Raw genomic sequence first — 14,475 nt, 5'->3', positions numbered from 1 at the left:
ACAAAGCTCTCCCTGTCTGATAAGTCTGCTTTATTTTACAGCCTAAAACAGAGACAAATGAATAACAAGCAAAGTATTTTTTTTAGGTTCTGCTGTTTGATTTTTATTTAAAAAATAAAAATGAAGCCTTAGCAAGACCATAAGATGAAAGAAGCCTCTTACGGAGGTAGGCATATCAAAAGGTATATCATAAGGTCAAAGTTCTTAGAGAGCCTAAAATAAACTTATCTGAATGTTAAGAAGAGAAGGGAATGAAGGATTCATAATCTAAACATGTCCAACATCATTTGTCAAACATGGTGGAGGGAGTATTAAGGCATGAGCTTGTGTGGCTGCCAGTGGAACTGGGTCACAGTTTTTATTACCTCTACCACAGGGGTTATGTTTTTGTTGCAGCTTGTCTATTTGTCTGTGAGAAGGATTATGCAAATGCTGCTAGGCCGATTTTCATTAAACTGACTAGAGAGGTGGCACATGGGCAAAGAAACAGCTTAATGCATTTAGGCGTATATCCTGGAAATTTAGTCACATCAACACCAGCTTGAGAGGTTGTGTAGCAGACAGCTGCAAAACAGAGGATCTTTAGGGGGCCTCCCAGTAGCTAACAAATGTTACCATGCCTCCTTAATCAACCAATGGATGACTTACATTGGTTTCTCGGTATTTAATGAGCCCCACTTAAGGTAGTGTGCGAGTAACATTGGTTGCTGATGTATAATGCTACTCAATGTGTCCGCACAGTATTTTTAAATAAATGATGATGTTTAATTTGAGTACTGGCCTTAGGCGAGGTTAGTGATCTCTGGCCTCCAGATGATGTACCTGCTTTTCATATACTTTCATATACCCCGATGCATCGGGGGTGACAAACTTCAAGCACTCATCGACTGCACCCCAGGATCAAAAATAAACATTGTATTTGCAAGTAACAGATAGACACTTTTTTTTTTTAAAAGAAGAAAAGAAAACAACTTGAAAAGATGCTGATGGTTTTGAGTTTCAATTTCAGCACCACATCTGGAAAGTCAAACAATAAAAGCGTCTTAAGGCATCAAGAGTGTTGCTTGTGCTATGAAAATTGATTACCACAGTGTTTAAGCCGGTCGTGTGTCAAAAATGTCAAAAATATTAAAGAAAGACGATTAAAAAGTTCAATTACCTCAAGTAAAATACACGTCTGAATAACTCATCACATGCAACGCCTGTAGCTATCTTGGATCTCTCTCTCTCTCTTCTCCACTTTGATGCTTTCAAAAATGGAGAGAATACACCCTACTGTTGAGGTAGGGGAAATAAAGAAAAACAGCTCAGAAAGTAATAAATTGCAAAGGAAATGAATTTCAAAACCCTGAGGAGGACACTTCTGCAAGACCTCCATACTTGGGGGAGGAAAAAAAAAAAAGCATCATATCCGGGGCACAATTCAATTAGCTTTTCTTCCAAGTGTAGGGAAAGGAGCTCCGGGGAGAAATCAAAAGTTTGGTCCAATAAAAGAAGTTTTTCAAGGATGTAATGTTCTCGTGGCCCCTTCCTTCCCCCGCTATGCGTTGCCACTTCTTAGGAGAGTGCCACTCAAGCAGGCACTGACGTGTGATTTCTATATACAAAAAATAAATAAATCAGCTAAATTAAATAAAACAGCACCTTGCAGATGCTGCTGTGACAGACACACTGGTCATGCTTAGCGGGATATGCCTGCCAGCTTAATCCTTGGCATTTTCATTGCCTGTTGTCTTTCTTGCCCAGTTATTTGACAGTGATCAGGGGTGATAAATTGTTCAATTAAAGCCACATTAAGAATCCAGAACACACTTGACATGCAGCGTCTTGGTTTACGTGTTGTCCAATTACTCTAAAGGACAAGACTCCTTCTTGCTACTGACAATAGACATGTGACTCTCATCATAAGACAAATGGGTTTATTTATTTGAGTTAGCGGGCTGATTGAATGCTGGAATGCAGGACTGATGAGTTTGATTTACAAAAAAGGGTTTTTTTTTATCATGTTTCTTTCTTTCTTTTTTTTTGCTTGACTAAACAGAGCTTATTAATTATGCATCAGATTGGAAAATTGTCTTAAGTGAAGCAAGAAGTGAAATGGGATAAAACATTCTGTAAGTAGCAATAACAGGTCCACATGACTGAATTCGTTCCCTCAGAGCAAAGGCGCATCTCACCTCTGAACTTTAACCACAAACTTCCCACATAGTTCACTGCCTCAATAACCACTAACATCAAGAATCAAAACCTCTCTATTTGAGCTCATATTTTCCACACAATCCATTTAAAAAAGCAGCAGAGGTACTAATCTTTTGTTTTTTTGCTTTTCATTTGCTGTTAGAGTGGGGGCACTGGGGGTGAGGAGGGTGACAGTGTTCTCTGGTGAAGGTCGTTGCCTTGGAAAAGGTTTAGCCTCAAATGTTATAAAATTTAAGATGACCTGGAAATTATCTTGAACAAATAATATTAATGGTGATGATTAGGAGGATGATAAGAGGAACAAGAACAACATCAAAGGTCTTGCCTGGAAATGTATCCAAACCATGATTCCACTATCCATACGTTTTCACACTGCCATAGTGTTGGAGGGGTATTAAAAGGCACCTGGTACTTTTTAATGTAAATCCTACAGTAACCATTCAACACACTCTAACCTTTCAATAGGAAAGTTAGTTAAACATTTAAGTACTATCAAAATACTTAAATATTCCGTTACTTTGACTATACTGCCAAGCATTACACTTACTGATTAACGGTTACGCTCTACAGGCGAGCGAGTAACAGAAGCATTTTTATCTTCAGATGCTACAGAAGCAGAGCCCCATCGTTAGAAAGCTCACTAAAAAAAACAAAGATGTTAAAGTTTTGTTTTTCAGTTTGAACGTTAAAACAAAATTATTCACGGAAGATTTATTTATAAAAGCATGTTGAAAGAGAAAAAACGGACTAAAATTAGCAACTCTTCTTGGTTACTCCAGCGAGCTGAGATACAAAATCACAGCAAAGCTGAAAATATATAAACATACAGATATAGACGGAGCGCACTCTTAGGTCTCGCACCTTTCACCTGAACTGATTTCAAGCATTAAGAAGAGTTAAGAAGGAGAAAAAAGTTGCACTCACTTCAGCGACGTGAGAAAAGTACTTTTGAGACTATCACCCCCACCCCTGGGGACAGGTTTTAAATCCGTATGCTTGGGGTAAGCGGTCAGTTCCCTCAGAGCAAATAAAAACAGTTACGTTGAATCTCCTGCGGCAGAAAAAAAAACACTATATTCCACTTTCTCCAGCGGCAGTCACTTGTTAGCGAAGAGAGCACGAATGAAATACTCCTTTTATTCTCCGTACATTTGTATTCCTTCCCCCCAAGATCAGACGCTCAAAACCAGAATCTCCTCAGTGAAAGAAAAATAAAATACCCTATAATAATCCGTGCGCGACACCGCCGCGCGCGGATCTCCAAATGTGTATCTCTTTATTGGTGTGTGTCTCGTTATCTCCGAGTTGCAGGTTTGGATTCTTTTCTTCCTAAAGCCACTCCGTACGGGCTGGGGGTGGGGAGACAGGAGTCAAACACCCCCCACATTCTCCCTCCCCTATGAAGCGGAGGGGGGAAAAACGTAGGGAGTCCTGTGCTGCGTTCAATGCCGCCTCATAAACTTCGTCTCTTGACTTCTCCTACATCGTAAATCGCACCACGTGGTGCGTTCATGCACGTTAGTAGGAAATCATAACACAAAGTGGCCTGTAACGAAACGAGTTACTGCTGCTGATCTTTGGGTTTACAAATCTGGGCTGCAGTGGCAGGACTAAGAAGAGGCAAACAGATGCATTTACATGAAACGCTTTTAACAACATGAAGTCTCTTTAAGAGCACAGGTTATTGTAAAACCGTTCTTAGTCTAACTGTAGATCAAATTGACCCTTTCTCCATATGTGTGGATGTTCAGTGTAGATCAGCCCACATAACCTGCAAAAACGATCAGCATAGTTATTTTAAACTGTATTAGAGTGACCAATGAACAAGTCGAAATAAGTGTTGCCATTGTGATAAAGTGTGACACACACACACACCATAGAAACAAGGTGTCACCCAATCACATTGGCTTTTAGCTGAAAAGGCAATCCTGATTGGCTTGTAGGATTTGAATTTGAACAGTGCCAGCTGGTGTCCAGTATATCCAGCAGGGAGCCTAGACACACACTGGAGGCACATCAATCAGCTGACCCCATACTCACCTACCTTTGCAAACTGAAAATTGTTGTTCCATCTTTGGCTAAAACCAGTTACATTTTGCTTTGTTTCAGACTGTCATATGTTAAGCTGTGGGTTTTTAAAAAATGCTTTGTCCCAGCAAAATGCAGCTAATTATGGCAAAGCACCTTCCTGGAGCTTTAAGGACTAAAGGAAAGGCTAGAAATTTGAAGAACATGAGACTGAATTTAAAAGGGTTTTTTTTGGAAAGTGTTACAATATGTGAAGCACGCTGCATCAAATAAGAGTCCTCTTCTTCCCAAATACAAAGAGAGGAATAATATTTTTTTTCCTGGGTGAACTTTTCAAGGTATGCAGGCAGTAATAAATGGGAACAAGCCCTTTTGAGAAGACACATCTTTGCTGTGTACTGGCAGAAAGCCACTCTGAGCCACAAGCAATCCTCCACTGCCCCCTTTCTGTTCTTTGTTTAAAACCCAGTGTGACATGTAGCACACCATAAAGGGGTGTAAAAGTCTGTGTGTGTGTGTGTTTGTGTAAGGATGGGGCTAATCAATTTACTGTTGAGTATAAAACATGTGTTTATGTTACGAAGATTTGTCCCTCAGCCTCTTATTCACACCAGAGCCCTTTATTTAATCAAGGCGGTAAATCTTTGCAGCGACCCAGAGCTCTCACCACCATTCCCCTGGTGGCGTGAGCCTTAACATGGTAAATTTCACTCGGGTAGGGAAATGCGCTCAGTGGCCGAGGCTAGTGCTTTGGAAGGATAAAAAGAGCACTTACTGCCTGACATGTGCAATCCATAACAGAATAATGAGACTCCTCCACTCCCGGAGTCCTCTTCTCCAGCTATCCCACTCCCGCTTTTTCTGTTTTCCTTGTGAGTGTTCCTAAATGCCATGTAAATTCAAAGAGCGGAAGATGTGGCAAGTGCTCGGGGGAGAGCGTTTAATCGTTTGCGTCTTGTTTCCGAATCACATAGCAGCATGTACTGTTTGAAGATCCTCGAAACAAGCGGTGAACCTTGTTGAAACTGCTGCCCTCCTTCTGTCAGCTGCTGTGCTTCCAAGTGAAGGAAGGTGATCCTCATCACAATTGCTGCTTAGCAATGTTGTCAAACAGATAATGCTCGCATGCAAAAAAAAAAAAAAAAGGCAGAAGAATGGTTATTCCTGAATTTATATTCATAATAAAGATTGTGTGTCTTTATTGTGAACTGGTTGGTACATTAACCTCCTAAGATTCGAACTCTTCCACGGCATGCATTTTTAATTTCTCTTTGATATTTGGGCATATTGGAGCCTGATGGATGTAAAAACAAAGAATTACCAGATTTTTTGCCAGGTCCTAGGAGGTTAATAAGGTTAAGGTTCAGCTAAGATGGCATTTGTTGTGCAGAAACATGAACTTTCACTTCTTAGATGTGAAGCTGTATTGGAGCTTGAAGGTAGACCCTTCTTAACCAAAAAAGCACAATGAGGCTAAATGGTTCCTGGAGTGTTTTTGAACATCCTAAACAATTTCCCCTCATCTAAGGATGACAGTCTTCCTCTAGACGTTCTGAATTACGCATACCTACAGTATGTACACTATGACTATGCTTAAAAGCTGCCAAACCAAACCAACTAATTTAAATGTGCTCTACCAACACTGCCAAGAGGAGTGGTGAAATATGCAAGGATGCCAATAGTTTGTTGGTGTGCTACCAATAGGGCCTAATCAAAGTGTTCCTTGCTAAGAGGCATTTAACCAAATATTGGAGGGGAATCCTAATTAATTTTAAACATGTGCATCCAATTTGTGTTTTTAAGGTCATTAAATCAATTTTTTAATTATTGGAAAAAGAAGTCCAAAGAAATCATTAAAAGTCCGAAGTTCCTATGGCATTTATATCCATGATGAGTGTATGTAACCTTCTGACCACAGCTGTATTTATATGCCTACTTTGTCTCCCCGTCTTATTCATGTGTTTACCCCAAGGGAGTATACTAAAAAAAAGGCCATCTGGAAGTTCTGGAATTTTCCTGGTTAATCTTGGGAGGGCTGTTTTTTTCTACACCTAGCCTCAGCTTTATATATACTCCATAGATCATCACAGTTGCAGCACAGTTGAAATCTGTAATAAGCAGCCACCAGTCACTATCACAGCTGGAACAATGTAGTGCTCAGGCAGTTGGCATTTAGCAATGGCTAATTTCTGGTGAATGCTTCAAAGTGTGGTAAGACAGAAGTTACTGAAAACCGTGGGAAAGAGACAAAAGACATCAAAGAGTGAGGGAGTAGGCCAGGGGTCGGCAACCCTGGGCACGAAGGGTTAACTGATGGCACAACCATAGCTGGACTGGCTATCGGGCATACCAGGCGTTTGCCCGGTGGGCCGACGTGATTTTTCGTTTTTATGGGTTTTTATGATTTTTGTTTGCTTGTTTGTTGTTTTGTTTTTTTGTAATGGTATAAACAATGAAAGATGGTGGATTGGCCAGATGCTGGCCGATGTGTAAAAATAACTTGTTGCTTAGTTGTGTCTGTGGCGGAGCTTTCACAGAGGCCAGCAGGTGGATGAGGGAAAGGGGAGGCAGGAGGAGGAGAGACCCGAGCCGCCGGTCCGAATGTCAGGTGAACTGAACTTCAGGTAAGAAGTTGTGACCTGCAGTCTATCTGGGTCAGATATAAACCAAGTTTAGGAGGAGTTTATTTTCATTGTGCTGACGTTTTACAGTCAGTTACAATAACTCGCATGTTGGCTTATCTGGCATATTATTTTAAATATATTTAAAACACCATGGACAGAGGATCATGGAGCAGAAACCAACATAGCTCCAATTACAAGGGACCTATTGAACATTCAAGTGTGAATGGAGTATATCAGAGTACATAAAAACTACGTCACTTATACTAGGTGTAATCTTCTTTGAATGCCGCCCTTGATCTTCTCTTTTGAGTCTTGGGAATCAATCTGGCAATTAAGGTATGTTGGGTGATTCTGTGGCCAAACCTCAGGTTCTTTGTGCCAAATATTCTTCCCAAAATGCCAAAGGACATTACAATGTAGCTTTAAACTGGGGGAGGCACATTTGTGTTTGTACTCAAGAGCTGCAGTACGATTTTCATCCTTGGACACTGTGGACTAAAGTGCACTAAAAACTGCACGTTGGTCTCTGGATCGCAGCTGTTCACCCAGCTCCCATTAACAGTGATGAAACTAAATAAAGTTGATTCTCTTTTTAGTTCCATGTTGAAATTGAAAGTGTGTATATACACATTTAATCAGACGGTCCAGGGAGTATAAACACAGAAGCTATAATGGGACACTTTGAGAGGAAGAGTGGTAAAATTAACTTTAAATTAGATATGGCTTTTTTTCTGGGGTCTTGAAATGTTTTTTTTGAAGTTTTAAAAGTATTTACCATTGTATGACAATTCATAGAAGTCATCATCACATACATACGTGCCTTTTTTTTAAGCTTGTTTTTAAACAAAATGTTGATTCACAAATACGTTGAGTCAATTTCAGTCTGGTGTATTAAACAGGGGACAATTGACCGCAAATTCCAAGACTTCTTTTTGTTGCCAGTCCATCCCCTGGTTGCTTTCTTCCTTATTGTCTCCCTGCTCCCTTTCGTTCATCTGTGTCACCCTTAAGGGTTGAGACACAATCACCTCTGATAGCAGCGGGCCATCGCTCACTCTGTCCCTGAAGGCGACAGCCCACTTACTGCCAGCTTGTGCTCAAATGGAGGACATTTCATCACCCTACTGAAAACACAATTAAAAACACGTGCACGTCTGGTCGGCCCTCGAGAGCCACCCTTTGTCATAAGTTTAGTTACACTGAGTCTGCCTCACCCTCTCAGATATTTACTTTCCCTGTGACTGAGTGTTTATCAGCTAGGTTGACAAGTGTGCTTTTTTTAGGGCACTTGAGGCGCTGGAAGAACAAGAGGAAGTGAACCAGTGCTCAGTGTTTAACGCTCTTCTTTCTGAGAGACATTTGTCGCCTTGTAGCTTCAACAGTTAGCTGATAAGTGACTCTCTAGGCTAGAATATTTTTCTTCTTCGCTGGAAGCCAAAATGGAGGACAGTGTGCAGGGGTTTGTGGTGAAGGGTGATTTCCTCAACGCACACGCATACTGTACACACAAAACACACACAGAGCAAGCGGGAACAGAGGCAGACTGACGGCTATTAGAGAGCAACGATGCTTGCTCTTATCTCCCTCCACGATAGAGATCTACAAAGAGCTTGAGAGAGATTATGAATTCATTACCTTGATACACAAGTGAGCACTGCAATAGACAGGAGTTTGAGAATGGAGATAGGAGCTTGGTGGGTGCAGGGAGAAGAGAAGGAATGGGAGTGCAATGAATTACATGCTGCTAGCGGAGAATAAATCTGTCTGCTTTCTTTGCATTTTTAGGACAATTTTTTTGCCTTGCTGCATTTGTTGATTCTCTAAAATGTGTTCCTCCCATGTGTGATCGGGCTTTATTACAGGTCTAGCTATATTTCTTTCCATTTGTGCATTTTACCCAGCTAACAACATTTTACCCTCAGATTTTATCCATCCATCCATTTCTTTCTGCACAGAACTAAAGAAAAACAACTACATAAATATCTGGATGAGGTTCCCCAGAGCTCAGTATTGACATTAGGCTCCTTTCTGAAATTGATTGGTTTTGTTGTCATATGTGATGTTGAGTGTTTTCAGTTGCACTTCTGATGACTGCAGTTCACGGCTCAGATGTAGTTTTTGCACAGTCAGCTTGTCATTCTGTGCATCGTGTCAAGTCTCTTGTGTTAAGTATCTAACTTTATAGTCTTGGGAGAAAGGACATCTGAAAAAACAACTTAAATAATAGTCTTTTTTTGCTAACGTAACACATTTCAGTCGGTGTAACTATACAGAAATGTTTTCTGTGACCAGCCACACTGACCTATTCTTTTCTCTTTCCTTCCTTAACTCTTGTGAAATTCTTTCAGATGGCTCACTTTCAATATGGCTTCCTCACTGTGTGTTTTCCCTCAAGCTCTGTTGAACTCGGCTGACGTAGGTGACACAGTGCAGTTAAATAAACCAAAGAAATTCAGAGAGAGTGAAAGAAACAGGTACAAAGACATAAAAAGAGAAGTAAGTACGTAAGTTTTTTTTCCCGTCTTTGTCTTATGAATCTGGTAAAATTGACAAATGCTTTACGCGATGCCTGCTCGAACTGTAAATTTCAAGTTCCCTGCTAGACTGAGCAGACAGTTAACTGCGAATTTAGTTGAGCTGTGACTAAATACAGTACACAACCATGGATGAGACTCTCCAGATCCAATGTCAAAGTCCCGTCTGAAGAGATACTTGCAGATGTTATTCACCTCTACTCATCTTGTCCCATGATAGCATTACAGAAGCCAATAAGCTGATATATGCCACTTGAACAGTAATCCTAGAGACACTTGGGTATAAGATCAAGATTATATGCAGAGAGAATCCCCCATGGAGGAGAAACCTGAAAACCAAAATTAAGTCCAGAAGAGCATTAGTCGATTAACAGAGGTGCAGAAGGGCCTGGATGGATAAAAGGGACATCAACAAGTTCACCACTGAGTCTCTAAAAACACCCTTCACTGCTAGGCTGAAGAAAAGTAAAACCCAAGAGAACAAAAGGCTTGGACTCCAAGGACCTATAAAAGATGTACTCCCAGCTGCAAATGCATAATGGCACAAGGACAGACCTACTCAGAGCTGATCAAAGCAATGAGAGCATAGAGAGGTTGGACAGCACTAGGAACTGACATGATCTACTCCTACTGGATGTAGAGCACTCCACGAGTTCCTGATAGCACAAATGACTCCCCCCAAATTGTCTAACAAAATCCAATAGCACAATCTTAGTCAGAAAGGATCCTAAGGGTACAATACCTTCAAAATACCGACCAACATCATAGAGCCCAAGTTGAGTAGTCACACAGGTCAACATGTGAAGTCAACACATAACAAAAACTTTTAAAATACTTTAAAATGTATTCCACTACAGATTACAGAATACATGCCCCAAAATGTATTTTGTAACATATTCCGTTACGTTACTCTATGAGAGCAACGTATTCTGAATATATTATCATGCGTTTTACAACTACATGAATGTATTATTGCTGTGTGATTTATTACTATTACTGAAGGTTACTCGCCATACTAATAGCAACTAGATTTTTAAATCTTAATATAAAATGAGTAACAGTAGGTTGACATTAGGTAAGGCTGCACTTTTTGCAGCGATCTCGTATAGAAAACTATTCCGCGCGTATATAAAACAGGTCCGCGGCTCCGAACCGTAGTAAAGGGACCTCTGGCTAATACGTCAGTTTTCCGTGTCGGGCTCATAGCCGAAAACTAGCTTTACTTTGTTGTCTGGGTCTGCTTTGCTAGCGCGTTGAAAGGCTGCTCCAACGGAACTTATTGTATCGGAGGAAAACGCGAACACGGTGTACAGTCGAGTCTTAATAACTTACTTACAACTGGGCTCGTCAGGCACTCTGTTTGGCTGCAGTGGTTATTATTATATTTACACGCTTTCATCTCCCGTTTCTGCCCATTGACAGCTCGTACTTTTCCTTTTTCTCCCTCCCTCGCTCACAGACACATAACGGGTATGGCAGTCCATTCTCCCTGCAGCACAGACTACACTGCCCATGAGGCTACATTCTTTGTAACACTCTGCCTATTGCCTTCATATTAAATCATTTTAAAAAATATTTCTTCAAGTCATTATGAGACGCGAGATTGAGACACAGGCATTTGAGCCTCTTAATGAGAGTTTTGTTTGGATTTCCACCAGCGTGAAATTACCAAAAATAGAGAGGGCATAACCGAACATATGAAACAGGAAAAGACTGCAGTGTAATCCCTTTATTTCAACAAAGTAAATGTATTCTGAATACCACCTTTTTAAACGGTAACTGTAATGGAATACAGTTGCTCATATTTTGTATTTTAAATACGTAACGGCGGTACATGTATTCCGTTACTCCCCAACACTGGTGGTTGATTGAACAGTGCACCAAGATGCTTTGAGTTGGCAACCTAGCCTGAGCATAGACTGACTATGACTCAAGGTTGGTTTCCCGAATCTTGGTGAGGAGCTGAAAAGCTCATGACTGACAAGCTGACACATACTCACTTCAAATAAGTATACAGACACAGATCTAGATCCAGGAGAAAAGTGACCATCAGCCATCTCCAATACATGAATGACATCAAGCTATGTGCCTGGAGTGAGCAAACATTGACTCACTGATCCACCTCACCAGGATACATAAAGAGGATACCGAGATGTAATTCAGACTGGATAAGTGGGAATGCACAGTTATGTGCTAAACAGTAAGAATATTGCAAGACACATATGCTTACAAGCCATCAGATAGGGATCTGAAATAGCTATAATAATTATAGCTGAACATATGATGTGATAGAGTCCACTGATGTCAAGGCATAAAACCTCCTCACAGTGCACAGAGTATCCCACTCAAGTTCCGGCACCCTGAGACTCTACAAGCAATGAAAAGAGGGATGCAAAGGATAAGTGTGTGTTAAACCCACAATCAAAGATGAAGTAAGGAGCATAGGTGAACTTATGAGAAAAATGCCAAATCCCTGGATGAAGTGTTATAAGAATTACATAGCCAGCTGAAGACAGATGATAATGGTAATGACTAGGGAAGAAATATCATGGAATATATTGGTTCTATCTGCCAGTGTTAGCAGATGGGGGAAGAGGGTGGCATCAAGAAAATCTACCAGTGGTTAAGAACAGCTTGTGTGAAGGACAACATAGAGGCTCTGACCATGGCAGCACAAGAACCAATGTACTGCAGTCTACTGCAGCCCACCTGATCCAAGTTGCCGGCTTTGCAAAGGTGCTTCTGACATGGGCCAGCAGAGAATGAAATGATGTAAGAGTCAAGCTTGGATTTTAAAAGTAAGAGGCAGTGGTGGTTGACAAGAAAAAGATAAAAGTTGTCCCAATTCTAGTAGATATTGTCATTAGAAAGAATGAGCATGAGGAGCACCGCTGCATGGGATCTCTGCTGCTTCCTACTGCAGATTTAAGTTAACTGGCTGTAGGTGTCAATATGAGCGTGAATGGTTGTCTAATTCTGTGTGTTGACTCTGTAATGGACTAGTGACCTGTCCAATGTACTCCACCCTTCGCCTTATGGTAGATGGGATAATCTCCTGTCCCTGCTCCCCACCCTGAACTGAATATGTGGTTGAGGAAGCGGATGGACATATGTCACTAGCTTAGCAATAAACTTAAGGAATTCAGAATGTGATTTCGGGTAACAGTCATCTGTCTTATGTCTGTGGCATGTTTAGTGTTTTTGTGCTGGCATACATAAGTACCTTTAATAATATAGCCCATATACATCTCAAAACACATCTTTGATTGTTTAAAGGAAGGCCTTGCAGAGAGAACCCATTTGATAATTTATGTTGTATGTAGGCATACTTTTAATGAAGTAATATATCATTACTCTGTGTATGTGTAGTTCACTGGGTATATTTCATTTGTATTTATACTGAATGATATTTTTGTGTGCTGTGTTTGCATGTGCCTTTCAATATGCGCCACTGTACAGAGGGTACTGTATTTGACTGCCTTTAATGCTTTCAGGTCACAGTGCATGTGGATATATATGTGTACCTTTCAGGGAGTGTTTGTGTATAAGTGCGTGTGTATTTCTAAACCGCAGAGAGGCGGGTAAAGCCATAGAGGCCAGTAGTGATGAGTGATGCCAGAGGTGGTTTTCTACCAACCTCTCTGCTGGCTTGCTGGCTCTCTAATGGCCTTCTCAGTGGGCTTACTGACCGACTTGGTGGCTCTCAGTGGCTGTGTCTTCCTTATTTGGTAGTGGAAGGTGGGGGATGGCAGTGGCAGGGTGGTGGATGGGAGAGCAGTGGTACTCTGTTTACATGCAGGGGCAGAAGGTCAGAGTGCCAGAGTGCTATGGAGCAAACGCAAATAACTTTAAGACAGTAAGTGAGCAGGCAAGTCATTGCTTCACGGTAGCGACCGGATGAATCAGAGCAGAGTGTGTGCGCATGCATGCATGTGTCAGAGTATTTGAGAGGGAGAGGGTGGATAAGAGTAAATACTTTAGTGAGGGAGGCCTGAGAAAAAAAGGTTTTACTACAGGTAATTTCCACTCACATGGACACACTGCTCTCTCTTTCCCCTTTCTTGCTCTCAGGCCCGGACAATTGAGAGGAGTCAGTAGAAAGGAAATTAAAGGCAACCATCCTTATAGTTTTACTCTTGTCCGCTTGACTGCTTGCATGCCTGCCTGCTTGCTTGCCTGCATTCCCTGGGCAATGTTTATGCTGTGCCCTGCCTAGGACAGAATAGATTCGCCCACACAGCACTGTGCTCTCAACCAGAACCTAAGTAGGTCTGGCAAGTCCGAGCCATAGTCCCATTCACTTGCACTCCTCTGGATTAGGCTCTATATCCTGGGGCAACAGTGCAATGACTGCATTAATAGACCTAGATAGCATCTCTCCATCCCCACCCTAAATTATATATCCATTTTCTTTGTTTCATATCAGCAGGTTGTTTGTTCTCTTCCATCAGCTTCGTTTAAGTTTTGTTACACAGTTTGGCAAATCACGAGAGACACTTAAGTTTTGAGTGCGTGTAGATTCAAAGCCACGGGGGACGTATGAAATGCTGCATAATTATGAAGCCAAACTCAGCATAACAGGTGCCCAGAACTTGTGACAGAGCTGATGATTGAGCGATGAAAGAAATTAAGCTTAACGAGTTTCAGAGAGGACCTTTATTAAAATGCACCACACTGCATAGTTTCACATCATCACTCTGAGGGGAGAATATATAGTAAAACATCCTTCATTTCCAAATACCATGAAATTACACGTGCTAGCATAATCAGATTCATTGCCTAAAAAACTTGAGGTCAATTTACATTTCTTTAAATGCCGCAACAAATAACTGGAGCGTACATAATTGAATAATGCTAATTCATCACTGCATTTTTTTGGTCCACTCTTTATGATGTATATTAGGGTTGTTGCTAGTACAGTAATTGTGTAGTAAAGGCACTGCTGTGAAGAGGATGGTGGCAGAAGGGCACATTATCCAGCCTGTCAGACTACCAGTGCCACGCTACGGATAACACTGCTCTGAGAGAACACAGTGCCTCTTGACGCCAGCTGTAAAGATTAGCAGAGCTTTGTTTAATTGTGCCGCTAA

At 41.2% G+C, this 14,475-nt stretch overlaps 1 protein-coding gene across 10 annotated transcripts in view; it reads right to left on the bottom strand.

The window, feature by feature from the left end:
* Positions 1-14,475, bottom strand: part of ptprsa (protein tyrosine phosphatase receptor type Sa) — a 222,281-nt gene that overhangs the window by 165,111 nt on the left and 42,695 nt on the right. Inside the window, exon 1 of one of the 10 annotated variants that reach the window (XM_087852748.1) lies at positions 3,124-3,553. The exons of the other annotated variants lie outside the window; for them this stretch is intronic. The gene's annotated coding sequence lies outside the window, so the exon portion shown is untranslated. Of the gene's footprint in view, positions 1-3,123; positions 3,554-14,475 lie in introns of those variants that run through there. 10 annotated transcript variants of the gene reach the window in all.

This window comes from Neolamprologus brichardi, chromosome 15 (assembly GCF_056152115.1).
Source record: "Neolamprologus brichardi isolate AB-2024 chromosome 15, ASM5615211v1, whole genome shotgun sequence".
Taxonomy (NCBI): Eukaryota; Metazoa; Chordata; class Actinopteri; order Cichliformes; family Cichlidae; genus Neolamprologus; species Neolamprologus brichardi.
The sequence above is the reverse complement of the archived record's forward strand: the minus strand, read 5'-3'. Positions and strand labels throughout refer to the sequence as shown.